General features: G+C 38.9%; 1 protein-coding gene across 18 annotated transcripts in view; it reads left to right on the top strand.

Moving 5' to 3' along the window:
* LOC118972023 (uncharacterized) overlaps positions 1 to 19,725 on the top strand; it is a 501,400-nt gene that overhangs the window by 243,874 nt on the left and 237,801 nt on the right. For 14 of the 18 annotated variants that reach the window (XR_012123513.1, XR_012123511.1, XR_012123506.1 and 11 more), the window contains one exon: positions 19,063 to 19,195. The gene's annotated coding sequence lies outside the window, so the exon portion shown is untranslated. Of the gene's footprint in view, positions 1 to 3,027; positions 3,127 to 19,062; positions 19,196 to 19,725 lie in introns of all 18 variants that reach the window. The other 4 variants (XR_012123512.1, XR_012123509.1, XR_012123504.1 and 1 more) reach the window with 1 other exon arrangement.

Below are 19,725 nucleotides of genomic sequence, written 5' to 3'. Positions count from 1 at the left end.
TTGCATGTGGTTGTAGTTTATTCATGTTCAATGATGCATAGTATTCTACTTTATGTACACATCAGAAACTTTTAATCCATCCTATTGATGAATATTTAGGTTGTTTCCAGTTTGGGGCTATTATGAATGAAGTTTCATCATTTTAATACCTCTAAATTGTTCCATGAGACCTACTTTCACTATAAAAGCCATTGTATTGCAGTAAGTCTTGGCCTTAGAGTCCAGTCCCAGCTCTGACAGTTATTATCTTTGTAACACTGGCAATTTACTTCACAACTCTGTCTCAGTTTTATTTTCTGTAAAATTGGGGCAATTCTCTGAACTCATGCAATCTTGAAAACCAAGACGGGTCAGGCCTCATAAGAGGAATGGACATCGGCGTGGAATATCAAGAGGTGAATCTTATTCACTCACTATTGTAGCTGCTAAGCCTGGCACCCATTAAATGTCCCCAATTGTTGAATAAGTAAATGAAAGTTAATAACAGTTAGCATTTCAACTTTAATCTTCCCTGATAAATAATATGCTTTTCTAGTAGACTTTTCAGTCAAATACTGAGCCATTATGGGACTCGTGGGTAAATACTCAAGCTTGTTTTAGAGGCTCCTACCTTTATATTAGCTGAAATATACAATGTGGATATCGCCTGATTTTTACTGTTTTCTTGACGTGACAGTTTGCAAATGGAGTAACTGTAGTTGGACCAGGCCGTGTGCCCTTCAGAGCACAGCTCACCACTGCCTCGTGACTGAGAGCGGATGTTACTCTTGTCTTTGCCTCTAAGTAACACTTTAATCTCCATTCCACCAAAAGCTCTTAGCTCCTCTCATTCACTATAAATACGTGTAATATTTACCTAACATATGGATTGGTTTAATATTGGACAATTTGTGATTATATCCTTCAGAATTACACTGTTACTGGTATTTTTTGCTTAGAAGCTTCTGGCTATTGGTCATCTACTCCATGCCAAAACAACTACTCACTGAGTGAACAATTAAATAAGCCAGCTGTTTTGACTATATGATATCAAAACAGCTGGTTGGACTCCTATAGAAATACTGACAGTTTTTTTGGTTGTTTGTTTTAGAGGGAAGCTCACTCTGAATGGAACTAATTTTTATATACTATGCTAGCTAAAGGGGGAATATTTATGATGATAAACAATGAACATTTGTTAAATTTTGATATCCTCTCCCATTTCTCTTAATTTGGGGCTCTAATCTGACTTCTCAGAAATGTAATTTAATGAATTGTGAGGCTAATGGATGATTAAGGGGACCATTCAGCTCTCTCTGCTGAGCACCACGCTCTTCTCTCCAAATGCCAGCTGGGCATCTCCTCCTGGGTATTCTATAGGGCATAAACATTCAGCCCATCCGAAACAAGCTCTGTTTTTCTATACTTGTTCCATCCCTGTTCCCCCTTCATGGTGATTGATAATCATCAGTTGTATGAACTAGAGGGCATCTCTGTTATACCACACCCCATCTATACCACTGGGAGACAATGGAATTCATCACTCCGGTCTGTAACCCTGACCTTGTCATCCCTGTCATGTGTTCCCTTGTTTCTGATCCCTTCTCACTCTCAAAATTCAGGCTCTTAGAATTATATTCCTGTATTATTGTTTTTTGGTTTCTCTACTTCCAACATCAACCCCCTTCTACTCTTCCCATGCTTTTATAAAAGTGATTTTAGGCAAATTCACATTAAACTCTTCTTCTTTAAAACCCATGCCTTTCTCTCTGAAGCTTTCAGAAAACACATCAACTCCTTTTATGGCACGTAAGGGCCCTCTGCAGAGGTGGCCCTGGCCTGGGGTTCCAGGGTGAGCCCCACCCCTTCCTGGCTAGTGTTTGTCACTCCATTCATAACAAACTTCCTCAAAGGTGTCACATAATTGCTCTTTGTGGGATTGTGTTTTATTTTTCCTTTTAATACTTACACAACTCATATATGAATGCATTCTCATTATGCAAGATGCAAGCATCCTAAACTATGCAAAGCATACTACACAAAGTCCTACTTCTCTCTGCTCCATGCTGTTTCAAACTTCCGCCTCTCTGTAAGGACTTTCTTCCATGTCTTCTAGAACTCCATCTCGTTCTTCAGTACCCATGTAGAGCCCTGGCTGCTCTGAGAAGTCATCTAAAATAAGTATGTCTCTCTGACCTTGCATTTCAACCCTTACAATCCTGATTAGTAGCATTTGCACTTGTCCTGTAATTATTCATCTTGTCTTTCTCCCCAGCTAGAAGGTAGGCCCCCTTGGAGGAAGAGAAAGTTGTCTTACTTGACTTTGTGCCCCAAAATCATGCTCAGTAAGTGTGTGTTGAAAGAATGAATGAGCAAACTGTTTAACTTGTCATAGGGCCTGTTTGAAGTATGAGGCAGGAAATAGCCACAGAGAGATGGACTTTTGAGTAATGGAAAACAATCTTCTCTACACTGATAAACTCAGAACATTTTCTTTCTAACTCTAAGACATGGAGATATAAAAACCTCTCCTATGGCAGAAACACAGAAGACATTTATAAGGATTTAAAGGATGTCTGGGAGTAATGGCTATTCTGTGTGGATTAATAACCTAGCAATTAAAAAAGGATTAGAAATAACAAATTATTTAATTATATGTATGATGGCTTCTATTTAGCTTATATATCAAGGTTTAAATTATGCGACTTACATATGAAGAGTGTGAAATATCTCTGCAATGAGAATATCACATTAAATGCCAGATGCGGGCAGTCTGGCTTAGACTGACCTGGGACACGGAGGATCAGGTACATCGGGAAATGAAAAGACAAGACATAGGGGCAGGCTGAGGGGGCACCATGAGCACTCCTGTCTGTGGTTTTCCACAACAGCCTGCATCTCTGTGACAAACAGTGCCATCAGGACGTGATCATTTCGGAATATTCTTTGTACTCTGCAGTATGTTTATGCTGACTTAGTTATATGTGTAGAATATATTCCGTAGCATGAAGTCATTCCTTACAAAGAATACTTTGGTTGTTCTTACAGGTCTCAAATTAATGAAATCCTGAGTTATTATCAGAATGGTGCCTAAAGAAAATATGGATAGATCATGTTGTCTTCCTCCTCTGCTGGTCATCTGCTTGAGTAAGAGCGACTGAGTAGTCCCAGTACAGGCCCATTTTGTACCTCCCCAGTACATGTTTAAAAATGAATAATTCATTAATAAAATGCTTTGCGTGTCTCAATATAACAACCCATAAATGGCTTTTTCAAGATATATTATTTTTCCTAACTGAATTAAATAAGCTGACTATAGATAATGCAATAGTATATTGTAATGTCATTAATAGCGCAAAGAAAACAAGAGTGGACGCAAGAAGTCTTGGGAAGAAGTGATCAGAAGGCTGGGATGGATTGTATTAAAACTGGGACCAGAATTTGGGGCTTGACAAGCAAGATTGGGCAATGGTAATAATCACTTTTCACAGGCCACTGAGATCCATCGTAGTTTTCAAAGAGTTCTAAATATAGAATAATAGCTATTAAAGAAAGATAACCATCAAGAGATCATGAAAGGGAGAGAATTTAAAGAAGGAATTTGGACATTGCACCTGTATATTTAGTTTCTTTGAAGTTGCTAATTTAAAAACATACGCACTGGGAAATGAAAAAGAGTTAATTGACTGCAATGAAAGTATATTAGCAAGATGAAATTATTGAAATGAAATATATAAATAATGTAGTTCACTTGCCAATGATATATAAGAACTATTTGAAATGGAAAGCCTTGTGCAACTGGGGCTATATGAAACCGCTCTCTGTTTTCTGAGTGGAAGAAAGAGCCTCCATTTCCTTACTTCATCTCTCTCTTCCCTTTTAATCCCCTGCTTAAATGGCCACCACCTTCCTTGTTGGCTCCCAGGCCTGGCAGAGTCATTGTCCTCAGATTCATCAGGAGCTTGCACTCTGCCCAATTCCAATGCAGTCTTTCTACTCTTTTTTTGTTGTTGTTGTTTAAATCAATGGGCCTTTCTGGGCTGTTTGACACAACTGGACATTTTCAACTTGAAAATTTCTCTTCTCTGGCCTTCTCTGAGGTCATTCTTGGTGGTATTTTTCCTCATTCTTTGTTTTCCCTTTTTTTGGTGGTTTTCTCAGACTACTCATTCCAGTCTCTCTCCCTGGCCTCTTTCCCTCCAACTGTTTCCTTTATTTCAGTGTACCCTACACTCCCTACCAGCTCTCTCCCACAGCAGCACCCCTCAGCTGTCTGAGAACTGGCCACTCCCGAGGCTTCAGCTGTCAGCTGCACAGCAGGGACACCCTCAGCTCTGTATCTTGTCCCTACTGCCATCCTGTGCTCTATTCTGGCACGGTCTTCTGCCTGTCTCTCTACGTAGCCACCTCATCGTCTTCTTAAAGTGAAAACATTTTCTCCAGCCCAGTTCTTCTTCTCTTACTCAGTTGGCATCAGGAAAAGCTCTGTATGCCACACAGCTGCTTAGGTAAGTCAACTTGTGTTCATCTTTGAGTCTTCATTCTCTTTAACCCACCGTATCAAAATGGTCATCAAGTTCAGTTAACTCCACATTTTGAGTTTTTTTTTTTTAAATACAGATCCCCTCTTTACCTCCCTGCTAGCATTTTAGCTCAGACCTGCATTCTCTGTCAAATGCCCTTGTTTGTACAGGTCAGTCAGATTCACGGCCACCTTTGCTGTTTTCCAGTCTCTGTCTCTCCCTCTATCTGCTCAGCTTCCGCATTGTGCCCCACGTCATTCTGCAGAAATGCAGTTAGGATCACTTCACTGACCAGATTTAAGTCCTTAAATGGTTCCCCATCACTCCAAAGGTTAAAACCCAAACCACTCATCTGGGCAAAAATAAACACCACCACCAAATTTCTCACCTTTAATTTCACCCATGCCCACCAGAGTTGGACACATTATTATCTCCTTCCCCACCCCCATTGCCGTAGCCTATTCCTTGTCTTGTATTTCTCCCTCTGTCTTGTTGCTTTTCCACCCATTCTCTGCCTGGTGAGTTCTTCTTCCTCTAAAATACGTTTCAAGCATTTCCCCCTTTAAGAAAACTTTCCAGTGGGTGACTCTTATCTTGGCTGTCTCATGATCTTGTGCACATGCTCCTATCATAGCACTTACCAGACAGACGGTATTGTGACCATCTGTTTACCCACCAGTTTTTTCCATTAGGCAGAGATCTTAGCATTTTTTCAGATGTGATACATTTCACAGATGACATTCAATAGTGCAGCACATTTCCACCAGTATTCCCAATTAAGTGGCTGTAACTCCACCATTTCTTTTCTCCCAGTCAAGAAAGCATATTATAATAGGAGTGAGCAACAGACAATAATGACCTTGGATCTGTTCGGGCTCACATATGTAGGAATTTATATTTCAATAGTAAGTTAGAATTCTCATTCTGTAGTCAGACTGCCCAGCATTAAATCTCGGTCTTTTCACTTACTGCCCGAAGCCCAAAAATGAATTATTTGACACCTATAAGCCTCAGTTTCTTTTTCTATAAAATGATAATTATCTGCTCTTGAGTAGATTGAAAATAAAAAGCCAAATGAACTAATTAATGCACCTTACTTTGTAGGGCAGTGAGTACATGAAGTGTTTCCAGTGAATCTTGGCTATTGTTATTGTTATTGTTACTACCATATGGTATGAACTGATTGATTTTTTTCACCAGTGGATCATAGTAACTCAAACTCTTATTTCCCTGTTACAGAATCTGACTTTACAGCAACATTTTTGTGAAGAGACAGATATAGTTATCCCAGAGACTCCTCTGAACTTAGGTTACTCATGAAATTGGAAAAATAATGCTCATGACCTAGGATAAAATAGAAAAATAGCACTACTTGGAAGCATCAGATACATAACATCCATACAGTAGGCACTCCATTCTCCTTTCCTTCTCCCAGCCCAACCTGCTGGCTAGAGGTCAAGCAGAGGGCAGAGCTCTTCAGAGTCTCTGAGGCAGGACTGCGAATGAGACCATGATGGGATCCGCTTTGTTCAGTTACACAGAGAGAAAACCAGTTCATCAGGAGGAGACCCATCAACCTGGAGCGCTGAAGAGAATGAAACAAGCTCGATGATTGGAAAGGAAATTCTTTTAAGTGTGAATTGCTCTGAGTACAATATAAACCTTGTCAGTTATGGGATTCCAGCTGTAGTTTTATTGCTTTTAATTTCCCATTAGTGGTTCAATGTCTGGGAAAGGTATCTGGCCTCCAGGAGGGGAACTAAGGTCGGAACTGTTGTTCCTGTCTCTGCCAATGTTTTGAATAGTGTTTAAAGGAAGCCGTTCAGAAGTTCGTATTATCCCTAATTCTTCTAAAGAGTGTTTGTGACGAAAATAAACTCTTTTAGTGCCTTTTCTCCATCTCCTATCTCTCTTCCTCTGCTCTCCTCCAACTCTCACTGGGAAAAGAGATATTGGCATAATATGAAAGAATAATTATAATGCGGTATTATGAATGTAGCTGTTCTTTACTGGGGGAAGGGCATGGAGTGTGTTAGTAATGGAGGGTGGGCTTAATCATCTGCTATTACTTCTGCTCCATGGATTATATGCCTTATGAGTGTGTAGTGCCAAAAAAGGAGAGGGTTCCAGTTGGGTGCACTTTGATTCCACCACTGACCCAGCAGATTCCTTGATGCCTCTGGTGAAATTCAGTCATGTTTGTTGGCACAGTAGAGTAAGATATTCCTTTATTGATCATTATGAAGCTTTTGGTGTCTGGGCTTCAAACCAATTGTAGATTAGAAGATGATGAAAAAAATCAGCATTTAAACTAAGATAGATAGATAAACAGATATTTTTGGACTCATAGTTAAGTCTTTACTTTATATCATCACACTCATTTTTACTGTACCGGTGTGAGGCATATACTACTACTTCCATTTGAGATCAAGTTGCAAAGATTCTGAGAAGTGGAGAATATATAACCTTTGAGCAGAAGGGATTGAACTGGAACACACATGTAATTAAATAAAAAGTTTACAAACTCTCTGTGCTGTTGTATCTATGCAGCTTTCCCAAAAATAGGCAAGTAAGAGTTCTTCCCTTCCGAATCCAAGAATTTGCAGTGCTAAGGAACTTGAGGTGCTAACAGAAAGAGGTGTGCCCTCCCACTGATTTGTTATGGGGCTGGGTCTTCAAATCTGAATTTACCACTACTTACTGTGTGTGTGTCCAGAAACAGTCATTTATGGAGCTTTGTAAGACTGAGCAAGGGTTCCTTATTATTTGTACCTTCCATCAAAGACATTGCGATTTCCGTACAAAAGACCCAAAGACTCTCTCTTTTCCTCATGTGCCTGATTTTCAAATCTTACGGGGTTTCTGGGGCTCAGGGTAAAGAAATACAGGTGCATTCTTTGGACAGCCAAAATGTGAAGGATACAAACATTTGGTTAGAATATTCAGCACTTTTAAACGTCAACCTTGTAACAGCAACATTCTTATTATCCCAAACCCTGGAGTCAGGATTTCCTTGTCTTGAGCACTAATATGAGCCACATTTTTTCTGTTTAACCAGACACAATGGTCATCCTTAAAAGCCCTAGGGTTAAATCAATGACTGTATGATGATATAATGTATATGTGAAAAAAACACAATAGCATTTAATACCTGAAAGGCCAACTGAATTCCATGAAAATGTTTGCTTGAAGCTGTGGTTAAAGAGCAATCACTTACCAGCTTCTGGTCATGGCTTATGTTTGAGAGAACCAGTCAGCAGCTATTAGTTAGGGCACATTGTTTTCCATTAAGCCATGCATGAATATTGTTGATCCTGTGTATACTGTGTGCCCCTACTTAACTCTACATATTTCAACTATTTCCAGTTAATGGATGGGTTATTATAGTGTTTTCTTTTTAATCTTGCAATTTATACTAATGACATTCCCATTATAAACTCATTCCCCAGCTGGCTTAAAAAAATAATATACAAACAGTTACATTTTTGGCAATATTTTCCCCATACCATTACATAGCAGATATCAAAAGTCAAAATACTGGGGCTTTTCAGAGATTACTGTCATGTATGGCTCCCATAGCAGGGTTGAGACAGATGGTGGTGCAGAAGGGGTGGGAGATCTTGCCTCCCATGTTCTCAAAAACCAGAGCAGAGCAGGCATTACTCTGCCAAAGCTTTGCAATACTTGGCCCCAAATAAAATTGGACCTTATCCTCCTGTTGCTCCATCTTTTCCCTACCTTCTGTGTGGAAACCATGTCCATATCAGTCACCACGCTGTTAGGCAAGCTCTGCCAATACAGGCATGTGTGCATGGCCCAAACAATAGATTCCAGGCATGGGAGAACCACCATGGCATTATCTATCTCCAAGCTTGAGCAGAAGTTCATTGAGAGTGCCTCAATATTTTGGCTTAAATGTTTTTCCAAGATGGCAATTTTAAAATTCTCTTCATCGAAAATGTTTGTCAATTGATGATCTGACAGTTTTATTTTATGTCTGATAGTCACATCTATATGATGTGTAATTATTGACTTACATAAATATTGAGTCATCCAAGGGGCTGATGATCGTGGTACCAGTCACCCTGAGAGATGGAATTTTAGGAGCATGATAAAACTTCTATTATCAGCTTTAAACATTGATTTGCTTAAAATAAAGTCTTCTGTCTGAATTATAGCCACTGATACCTTCATATCTGTAATCAAGACATAGCAACTCATGTAGAGTTGAATGCAATAGAAATATGAACAGGAACTTTAATTTATAAAGGTACCAGTGGCATTTGTCTTTGTCCTGAACAGCTAGTAGCCTGTTTTGCCTTCTGTTTATTTTAGGAGGTGGTTTCTTTTAAATGACTCAAAAGAGATCACTTAAGGAAAAGTGGTAGTTTGATATTGTTTCATTTATTTCTGTCATTTTAGGAAGCAAATTTGGGTAAGTTGTGCAGGTGCCTTTTTCCTTTGACTAGAATTAAGGAATGATGGAGAATTGAAAAACCAAGCTTAGCCCTCCATTGGCAAATTTTTGAGGTTGAAAAATACATTATCCCAGTGCTTTTCCTTACAGAGTCCCTTTTCTTATACTTTTCCCCCCTTTGTCCCTCAGTGATGTCATGCTCATTATCTATTTCATGCCTATCAAAACTTGCTCTTATGATGCTGCCCACATCAAACTGGAGTTACATTTTTCACTGAGTTTATTTTAAGTCAAAGTCAATGTGTCATCTCTCTTGAGAGAATTGCATTTTGTTCCTTATCTGTAAACACTAAGAGAGAGCTTGATTTAGAAGCAGCAAATGAAGGGCTGTAATGAACCTTAAAAAAATGTCTGATGCATTTTTTAAATTCATCCATTCATTTGTTTTCTCATTCTTTTTAAAAAATATATTTCAAATATCTCTGTGCTGTGGGTGCTATGTAGTAGGTGTTAGGAATCAGTAAGATATAGTTCTTTTTGAAAGTGACTTATCCTAATCTAGTAAATGATACAATGCAATTGAAGTAAGGAATTATAGTTACTAGGTGGGGGTCAGATGAAAATAAGAGAGGGGAATCTATTTGCTCTGATGAAATGAGTCAGGCAAGGCTTGGTAAAGGAAGTTATATTTGAGTGGAGTGTTAAAGGAAATGTATGTGTCTTCCGGGAAAGCAAGGGGAGAAAGGAATTCAGGACAAAATGGCTGGAAGGAGAGGGGATGAAAGGATTTTCTAGGAATAGAAAAGCCGTCCAGGAATGAGGTAGTATTATACATGCTGAGATCTACAAGGAGATCACATAGCTGGGACGTGAGTACAAGAGGCTTCCTGGCAACTGATAAGGCTGGAAAGGAAGTTAGGAGCCATATGTGATGTGTACGCAGTGTTTCCTCTGAATTTATTTCTGATCTTTACTCAACCCTAGGTATATCCATTTGACAATGGCTATTAGAGTGGATATTTTTGTTTTATTGTAGTCCAGACATAATGACATTCCCATTTTCCTGGTCTACCATGGCCAGAAGCTTGAGCTTCTTGTGGATATTTAGTAGGAAGCCCTTGAAGGATTTTAGAGAGGGAATGTGACAGGAATTGCTTTGTCAGCTGCAGGGTGAAGAATAGATTGTACAGAACAAGCCTGGGAGCACAGAGTTAAATACTTGAAACATCCTCTCAACAGAGGCTGAATATAGTCAGTGACAACAAGAATGCTATGGCAAATCCTGAGTAGCTAGAATCAATTGGATTCGGTCACCAAGCAAATGTGGGGGGTGAAGAAGCAGTTCAGGGGAAAATCCAGGTTTGTGCTGAGGGTGGTTGGCATTTATATGAGACAGGAAACACAGCAGGAAGACCATGTCTGGGGGAAAAGATGAGCTAAGCTGAGGCCATGTTGAATGATGAGTCTGAGTGAAACATCCGAGGGAATTGTTTTGTAGGCATTTGATTACAGGGGTCTGGTGCTCCGTGACCAGAGACACAGACGTGGGAGTCACCAGCAAGGAAGTGTCAAGTTACCCATAGAAGTGGTCACCCAGCAAGTATCTGAGGAGTGAAAAGAGAAGGGCATCAGCACTGCAGCCTTGCCAAATGCAGACCTTTAAGGAAGGAGAAGAGACCTTCCTTCAGGAGAGACCAAGAAAGAATAGACAGAGGTGTGGGAGGAGAACTAAGTGGGGGAAGGGAGAGGAGTTATGGAAGATAACAAAGGGAGTGTAAGATATGAAACTGTGAAATCAGAGTTGTAATGACACAGGGTAATGCTTATGTGGAGGAGAGAAAAGGGAGAGAGAGGGCAAGGAAAGAGAGAGAGAACAGAGAAGAGAGAAGGAACAGCAAAAAGGCTTTCTTCTTTATTGACTTTTTTCAGTGAAAAATACAAGGCAGGATGCATATGTTGACATGACAATGACAGTAAAGGGTTGCGTAAACAAGGATGGAGAGACTAGAAGGAAGACACACAGTTTGACTTTGGGACTTGATGAGTGCCAAAGAGGGTGTCAAAAAATGCAGTCAACTTCCAGGCCGTGCTAAAGAGCTTGAACTTTATCTGGAAAGCAATATCAAAGCATTTCAAGCAGGGCAGAGATCATTTCAGGGATGCGTTTTAGAAAGAACATTTTGACAGCTGCGTGGAAGCAGGTTGGACAAGAGCCAGCCTATAAAAAAATCAGTTAAGAGGTTGGTGAGATCTTGGCCAGAGAGGAGGAGAACCTTGACAAAGGTATGCAAAGTGGGCATGACCCCATGACCACTATTTTGTTATCTGTCTTTGAGAGAGTGTTGCTTTTCTGTGGTCGCTGGTGTTCCAAAACAACGTCAGTGTGTGAAACCAACCATTTGTCTTTATTAGCTCAGAAGGTAGACACACAATGCTGCAACTTTGTGTGATTACAAAGGCGAAGGGGCCTTCACCAGGACAATGTTTCTCTTCTCCAGGTCCCCCTGACCACAGCTGTGGTCCTGGAGAAGGACTGTGGTTTCAGAGTCACGGTTTTGCTCTGCTCTGGGGATGGTGCATTCTGAGATCTGTGAATGGCACTCCCTGGGGACCTACAGCACACAACCTCCTGACCAGAAAGGAAAGTGCAGTCTTTTCCCACCTTCACAAAGGAGAGTTACTAACAGTACCCTGCACTCACCTTCTTTCATCATAGGTTCAAACAGTTCACCTGTATTTCAAAGCAGTGGTTCTTAACCAAGGTCAGTTTCCTCCATGTTGGCTGTCATGACTAGGAAGAAGGGTTGCTTTTATGAACAGAGGCCAAGATACTGCTAAATACTCTACTGCGCATAGGATGTCTCTCCTCCTTCCTCCCTGCACCTCCCCCACAAAAAACACAATGAAGAATTATCTGGCTCCAAATGTCAATAGTGCTGAGGTTGACAAATCCTGCTTGAAAGCAACTGGATATTGTTTTCTTAAGAATAAGCTTTTGTTGTGTTTTTTGGATTTCTTTTCATCATTTATTGTAAAAGTATACTTTTCAGGTTATCTATTCCAGCCTTTATGTATCTACTATCAAGTGAAATGGAGAATTAAATAGTCTGGTCATATTACATCCAACCACTAAAAGAATTTTTACTCAATTATTAAGTATTACCCTAATTTTTAAAAATACAATGGTTCAAAACATGCCTATAGGTGCCAAAATCTCCACTGTAGTTGCATCTTGGGCCCCAAATAAATGAAACAAAAACTGAAGCATTCAGATAGGTTATCTTATCAGATTTTGGTCCAAACTATTTTCAAGTGTCCTGTAAACTTTTCATCCATCTACACAAGCTCTGGTGACTCATAAAGGATAAATATTCCCAGTTAAAATAGGATCCCAAAAACAAATGCCTTAACCTTTATTGGAGTCCACTGAGATTCAGGCAACAAGTATGGGACACTGACAATCTTCAAAAATAACCATTATCCAACAGCTTCTGTCTAGAATATCACCTTCACTTCCTTTTATTTGCTGCAGAAAGAGATTGTATGTCACAATCCTCTCTTCCAAGATATTCCGAGGAAAGAACAAATTCTGGTAGAATGCAATAATCTATGCCTTTATAAGGTTGGAGGCAATTCACACATCCCACAAGTACTAAAAATGTATGAGGTTTATATTAGAAAGATAATCTGTCTTCTTAGCAACTCTTCACTTAATTTTTGCCTCCTTCTGACTTCCATTTTTTTCCAGCCATTATTTATGCTATTCAAAAACAAAATTCAAACAAAGCACTGCATTTATTTTATTTAACTAAAACATATGTCAACAAGGCAGATATTTAAGCGTTCAAAAATGCAGGCAAATGGTTATAAAAGGATTATCTGAGATAGGTATTCTACACTGAAATAAGACCTTTCCTTGGAATTGGTGTGAAGACCAACCAGTCACACTGAAAGCCTGGAAAGGTGTTCTGGGCTGGAGTGTGATGCCTGTGTTATTCCTGTGGGCCGGTTGTTGACCAGAGCTCTTTTTCAAATTTGCATCTGAATGTGCTTTTAAATGTTATCTTGGAATTTCTAGAAGGGTACACAGGCAACTTATTTTTCCTTTTGACTTTGAGTGTGATTTTGCTAATGAGAAGCAGAGCCCTAGAAAAGACTAAAACTCAATTTTAGGGTTAAAATTTTGTTTTCAAATAAAAATTCCAACGTGATTGTACAGAAACCTATTGCTGTTTGTTTTAGAACACACTCTTAATTTTTATGTGGATATATGGCTTCAAAATAAGGGGAGTCTGGCTACTTAGATAATAGTTTGCATTACTAAATACCCCCTTCTTTGAGTTTCTGTAATAATGAATTTTTTTATCATTGTATTTATCACCTTGAATATGAATTATCTCTTTGTCTGACTATCTCTGCCATTAGACTGTAGAACCTTGATCTAAAGACTATATATTAATTCATCTTTTAATTCTCAGTATCTAGTCCAACTATAAAAATGAATGAGTGAGTAGGTGTTGGATGCATGGAGATGGAGCACTGCGTCTATTGAGAATGGGTTAACGGCAGTAGTGACTTGGGCCCAGAGACACCAGTAGCATATATTATTAATAGATTTTTTGGTAAACAGTTTAGAATCTCTGGAATAAAATATGCTTAGGGAATTTTGGGTTTGCTTTTTAATAAGCCAAAGGACTTCCAGACCCTATAATTTGCCCATGTGCATTGTGAAATCTTGAGAAATAATAGGCTATAATATCATTTCAGAAATTTGTTTGACCACAGAACACCTAGTGTCTTTCCCAGAAATGGCATTCAGTGAAATGTGTTTTGGAAAATGCTAGTTTGCTTCCAAGGGTCTTCAGTGCACCACCTTTCAAAGGAAGTTCAGAGCTACCAGTGAAAGAAAAAAAAGGAAGAAAATAGAACCTCAAGAAGTGAAATTTTGAAACTTTACTTCTCAAAATGAGTAGTAATATGGGTTTATGAAAATGCTAATTTTGTTACAGAACAGGGGAATGGGTTGAACTCAAGTTCACAGCAAGGAAAAAAATGCATAAAGATTTGTGATAGAGTTTCTAAGCTAAATTAATGGCAAGATACCCAATTGTACTTGCTTTTTCATGTTTGCTTCTTCATAGTTAAATGTGAAAGCAGATTTAACTACTCTGTGTTGCCTAATCAATGTCCTAAATAAAGTGTCTGCCCTCCCAACCACTCTCTCTGGGCTTTCCTCTCTCAGGCTCTTTGCCTCTCTCTTTCCACTCCAGCTACAAGAGTCCTTCATACATGCTGAACCCACTCTCACCTCAGGGTCCTTGGTTTATCTTTTCCCTGCGTCATCCTTTTCCAGCTGAAACAGTGTCATCTGAAACAGTAGTCACTTCTGACTCTACTCTCCCAAATGGCACTTTATCAAGGGTGCCTTATCTACCTAATACCCTGCCACTGCTTCCCTCCAAATCTTTGTTTTTCTTCATGGTGCTTACAGTTGCCTGACGTAGTACTTACCACTGCCTTCAGTGGAGCATAACCATAATGAGGCCCTGGTGCAGATGTTAAGGATACAGTGGTAAATAAAGTCTAAATGGTACTTGCCCTTTGGGGGCTTCCAGACTCGTCTGACTTTAGGTCCCTGTTCTCTGCTCCCTATTGGCAAGTCCTTAGCATCTTTGACAAAATAAAAACACCAAGGATGGTACAATAATTTTCCACAAATTTGCCAAAGGTGTGAGAAAATCCTGGTCATAGAACTTCTTTACAATGTTATTATGAATAAACTCAATGAAATGCATATATCAGCTCTTTGTAAAAGGTAAAATGCTGTAGAAGCACATATTATTATTAGTGTTTAACCAGCATTTACTTTTCATTTCAGTTCTGAGCCAAATTGACAAAAAGGACCCATCTTTCAAATGAATAAATTGTCCCTAGGCATAAATTTGGTACATTCAGAAGCACATTAACAATTTCAGGCTCACCAACTTCTAAAATTCTAATGCTGAAAGGGACCTCAGAGATCACCTAGTGCAACCCCCTCATTTTCGTATTTATGCTTACAGCACTAATTATTACAATCTGTTGCAGTGAATAGTGGTCAAGAGGCATTAACAGACCCGGAGGAGTGCTCCATGTATTTGGCCTCTAATTGGTGGTTACAACTCAATCTTGGCATAAGAGAAGGGATTTCTTTTTTTTTTTTTTTCTTTTCACTACAAATAACCTTGGTCAACATAGTATTTCTTTCCATATTAAAGAGACAGGAAGGAGAAATTCTGTATTAGAAACTATTTGAGTGAACTTGTCTTTCTTTGCTGAAGTACTTTTTGTTGCTTGAAGGAAAATAATCTGGATTGAAAACTGTTTATTCCAACGTTCTGAACAATTCTGATGTCAATATTCTAATGTCAAAGTTCAAAGACTACACGATCTAATTGAATGTTCAAACAGAAAACGGTGCAATGATCACACCAGAGAAAGAGGAATGTATTTTTTTTATTACAACTCATTTCAAGAACCAGAGCGTAGTCTTCCTTGATGAACTACTTCAAAAGTCACCTTGTAGAAATGATTACAGGCACTTGTTAGTGATGCTAAGGACTTAAGAAATCTTTATGCTGTCCGTACAAGTCCACTAAGAATTTAAACAATCCCGTTGTCATAAACTGCAAATGTGATTAAACAGTCATTTTACTTTTTGCTTTGTTCAGGTGTTAGGATAAGGAGGAGACATTATTTTAGTTTCAAACTTTTTATTCTTGAGAGTGTTTTCCTTAATTAAATTCAAGGTGACTGAAATGCTCTTTCAGTCAAAAGAATTACACAAAATTTACAGGTTTGACCTAAATTATTGTAATTGGTTTAAAAATCTTTGCACAATATTAGAGAACATAGGATTAATAAATTGAAAATATACGGAATAGCAAAGTAATACTTTTTACTTGGATATAAAGTATATTGTATGTTATAGTTAATATATGTGAATATATACTGTGCACTTAAAACTGAAAAATTGTACCATATTTAAGTGGCTTTTTAATTCTACAGTTCACAACATCTGGCTTAACTAACTCTTTTAATGTGTTCGCTCATCACCTTGGGATTGTGGACATAGTCTAGAGGGTTTACCAAATGGATTTTCAAGCCAAGCTCCACTGTTAAATTGAATAAGTCTACTATACTCATGCACAGTAGCAGCATATGACTAATGACTCCAAGCAATAAACTGTCTTAGATATAGATCTGTGTTTAGTAATAAAAATGTAATCATAAAGTGGAGTTTCTATCCTACCAAGCCAGTTACCCTCAGCAAACATGTCAATGCCTGACAGCATATTTCAGCACCTTAATGTCACAAAATAAGGAAATGCCAACTTTATTCAAAACTCAACAGATTCCACCTACTTAGGCACCTCTCAACTTGTGGGTTGAATATAATTTTGAAATTCTGATTGCTCAGTAACTGATAATCATCTTTAAGAGATTGGGTGTCTTATTAAAAGACACATAGTTATTTGTAGTAAAGGCAGTTTTTAAAAAAAATGAAATGTTTCTAAAGTTTCACAGTTTTTAATGTACTGTAACTTTTTAAGCAAGGATATTCATAACAGAATTATTCTTTTCTTTCTCATGCCCTGGATTGTACCTTATCCCATGTGTCCAAACAATTGTTTCTTATAATGAAGACTACTTTATATTTTTTAATGATTTATTTTTAGTAATTTATCCAACACATGTGCTAAGGATACAAAACTGAATAAAATATAGTCCCTCCCCACTAGGAGCACATAGGGTAGCAAGGTAGACATTCATATAAATAGACACTGGCAATGTGATTTTATAAATAATGTAATCAAGCTATGAACAAAAACAGTAGGAGCCCAAGTGACAGGGCGACTTATGACTGAGCGAGACAAGCATATAAAGAGGAGGACACATTAGTTTAAATCTAGAGAAGAAATAGCAATTTTCCAGAAAACAAGAGAGCAAAGTCTGCTTTTGGCATAGAGAGTAGCATGGCTAAGGCACAGAATACCTTGTGAAAGGACACTCATGTCTAAGGAGTGGTGGCAAGTGGTGTCCCTGGACTGGAGAGGTCAGTTAGGGGTGATGCAGGGCGGGCAGGTGGGCAAGTCATTCCACATCGCAGCATCGAAGAGACTGGCCATTAAATGCCCCAAAGAGATTAATGTCCAGAACAAGTTTGGAGTATCAGTTTTGGACTTCAGGATAAAGAAGTTCAGACATAAAGCCTATACTTGAGACATGAAGCGTTTCTCTGTGGCTGTGGCCATAGTCCTACATGCACATGGGTACATATGGGTAGAGTAGGTAAACAACTACATTTTGAAATTTAAAGCACAGTAACTGAAATAAATGTCCCAATATGTCTAACATCTACCATGGGGAAAGCATTGTCCACTGAAGTCCCTATAAAAACCCAATCATTATGCCCAGGAGTCATCTCATGAGCTTATCTGCATCAATAGTCTTGGCCTGCTAAAGATGCCAAGCAGTCAGTGACATCTCGATTTGAAGGGAGTGAATCTGGGGTATTGTCTACCCTATGCTGGCCAAAATAAGGGCGGAGTGGAAAGTCAGAAGGAGGCAGAGCAAGAGATTGGATGGGACTCAGGTGAGGTGTGGACAGCTTCTCCTGGCAGAACTATTATATCTATTGTTACTCTGTAAGTTTAGAAGGCTGCCTCATGAAAAGATATGAGAATCAGAAAGAAAAAAGTACTAAAAGCAAGAAACAAGAAGACACTCATGGCTAAATAAGTTCCAGGTGTCTTTTGGTACCAGGTGTTGGATTTGAGTGAATCCCTCTTCCAAGAGGGAAAGGACCCTCAGCCCTCTCCAGATGCTTGCCATTGGTGTGGCACCTTCAGGGTCTGGCACTAACTTGGTTTTACCTGTCCCTCTGGAGTGGAAACACGTTTCTTACATGAACGCAGTGAATTATCTCTCTGCATTTAGACCATCTTCCGTTGCCACATCCTCCACTGTCCTAGAGCACTCCGGAGGAGCTAACAGAGTCTGAGCGGTCACTGGCATTCTTTGTTAGGCACTGATCATGTGTCAGGCACCTGTCACTAGCCATCTTCAGGCTGCATGTCCCTAGCACCCTGTATTGACCTTACTGATGATCTCATTTCACCTTGAACTCTTCATTGCAGTGTGATGCCTCTGTGATTGCTACAGTCCCCCTCTTTCCCTATACCAAAGCCCGATGTGATTTTTTTTTCCATTTGGCGAGTTACTGTTTCGTATTTGAAAACTGCCTTCTGCTCTTCCTGCATGTCCACAGCACTGAGGACTGAACTCCGACTGGTGCAGCATTTGGTCCCGATTTCTCCGCTTGTTCCTTTCCCTGCGTGTGCAGCGTAGGAGAGGACTGGGGAGGGAGGGCGCGTTCTCAAGCCCTGTTATCACTTTGCATGCTAACATACATGAGATATGTGCTAGAATAGGAATTGTTGCAGATAGGTAATGTTTATTGGACACGTACTTTGTGCCAAGCATGTATATGTGTTTTACAGAAGCTTTAAATTTTAGCTCTGAACATAACACCATACTGCATTAGAACAAGTTAAAGGCCAGTTCTCCACACATTCCAGGTAAACTGGAAGTTTAAAAAGTGTATTCACAGTATAACAAAATGTACATAAGATATCATGAACCAGAAAGTGAGGTTTTTGAGCAATATTATAAATAAGCATTTTTTCTTCACTGTTTCTCACTTAAAATAGCCAAGTTGGAATATAAAACAAATTTCATAAGCCTTCTAGAAAGCCTAGGATTTAGAGAAGTGAGACACATAGATCTGCCCCTTGTGTTTTGACCCGTTTTTTTCAAGATGACAAACCAGAGATCCTTCCCTCTCTCTGCCGCCCACCCTCCCCCAAAAACCTTAAAATATGCTTCATTATTATTTCCACAGTTTTCACCCTATATTTCCACCCTATTTTCAATTCACTCATAGAGAAGAAATAAAGAACATAAAGCTGTCTGGATATAATTCTGCTAAATACTCATGATTTTAGAATCAAGTGCTCAATTTAAAGAGCAGTTCTCTCAAGCACTGGCCAGAGTATTTCCTCCCCATACTTAACAAAGTCTTTTTTTTTTTCTCTTCCACAGATAAGGGCCAAATCGTAGATCCAACAGGCGGCTTTCATAAATCCAGAGTATTTCCTGAGCAACAGGACATCAAATCTGTAATACACGATCCTGCCAAACCCATGTTTTGGTTTGTCCCCACATCATGTCTTAGGTCAGTATCAGCAGGCATGTGACTAACAATCTCTGAAGAGTTAAAAAGATCATATGATATTTCAGATAAAATTGCTATATTTTTGATGTGTGTGTGTGTGTGTATATATATATATATATATATTTAACTGTCAAGCTGGTTAACCACAGATTTTAAACTTCACTTATTTTCTTTATTGGGAAGCAATGGAAGTATTCTTATTACCTTAGTGGCATTTCTTGTGTTTGAGAGGGATTTTTAAAGAATCTGAAATATCCATAAAATGGTCAGGTTTAGAACTTTGAGACTTCAAAAGTTATTACTTTATAAAAATGTCATTATTCTGATAACGTCAGCTTGTCTTGTTTGAAAGTTTTGCATTTAGGTTCCATACGAGGAATGTGTATGACCGAGGATAGTTATGCCTATAAATCCAGTATTCTCTGTTTGCTATGTTCCCCCTCCCAGTCCTGTGACTTTTAATATCTGGTGCCTATACCTTATGCAGAGCATCTCATGTGTGTATGTATTAGGATGGACGGATTCTTATT

The sequence above is a fragment of the Manis javanica genome, chromosome 12 (assembly GCF_040802235.1).
Source record: "Manis javanica isolate MJ-LG chromosome 12, MJ_LKY, whole genome shotgun sequence".
In the NCBI taxonomy this organism is placed as follows: domain Eukaryota; kingdom Metazoa; phylum Chordata; class Mammalia; order Pholidota; family Manidae; genus Manis; species Manis javanica.
This window is presented reverse-complemented; position numbering and strand designations above follow the sequence as displayed.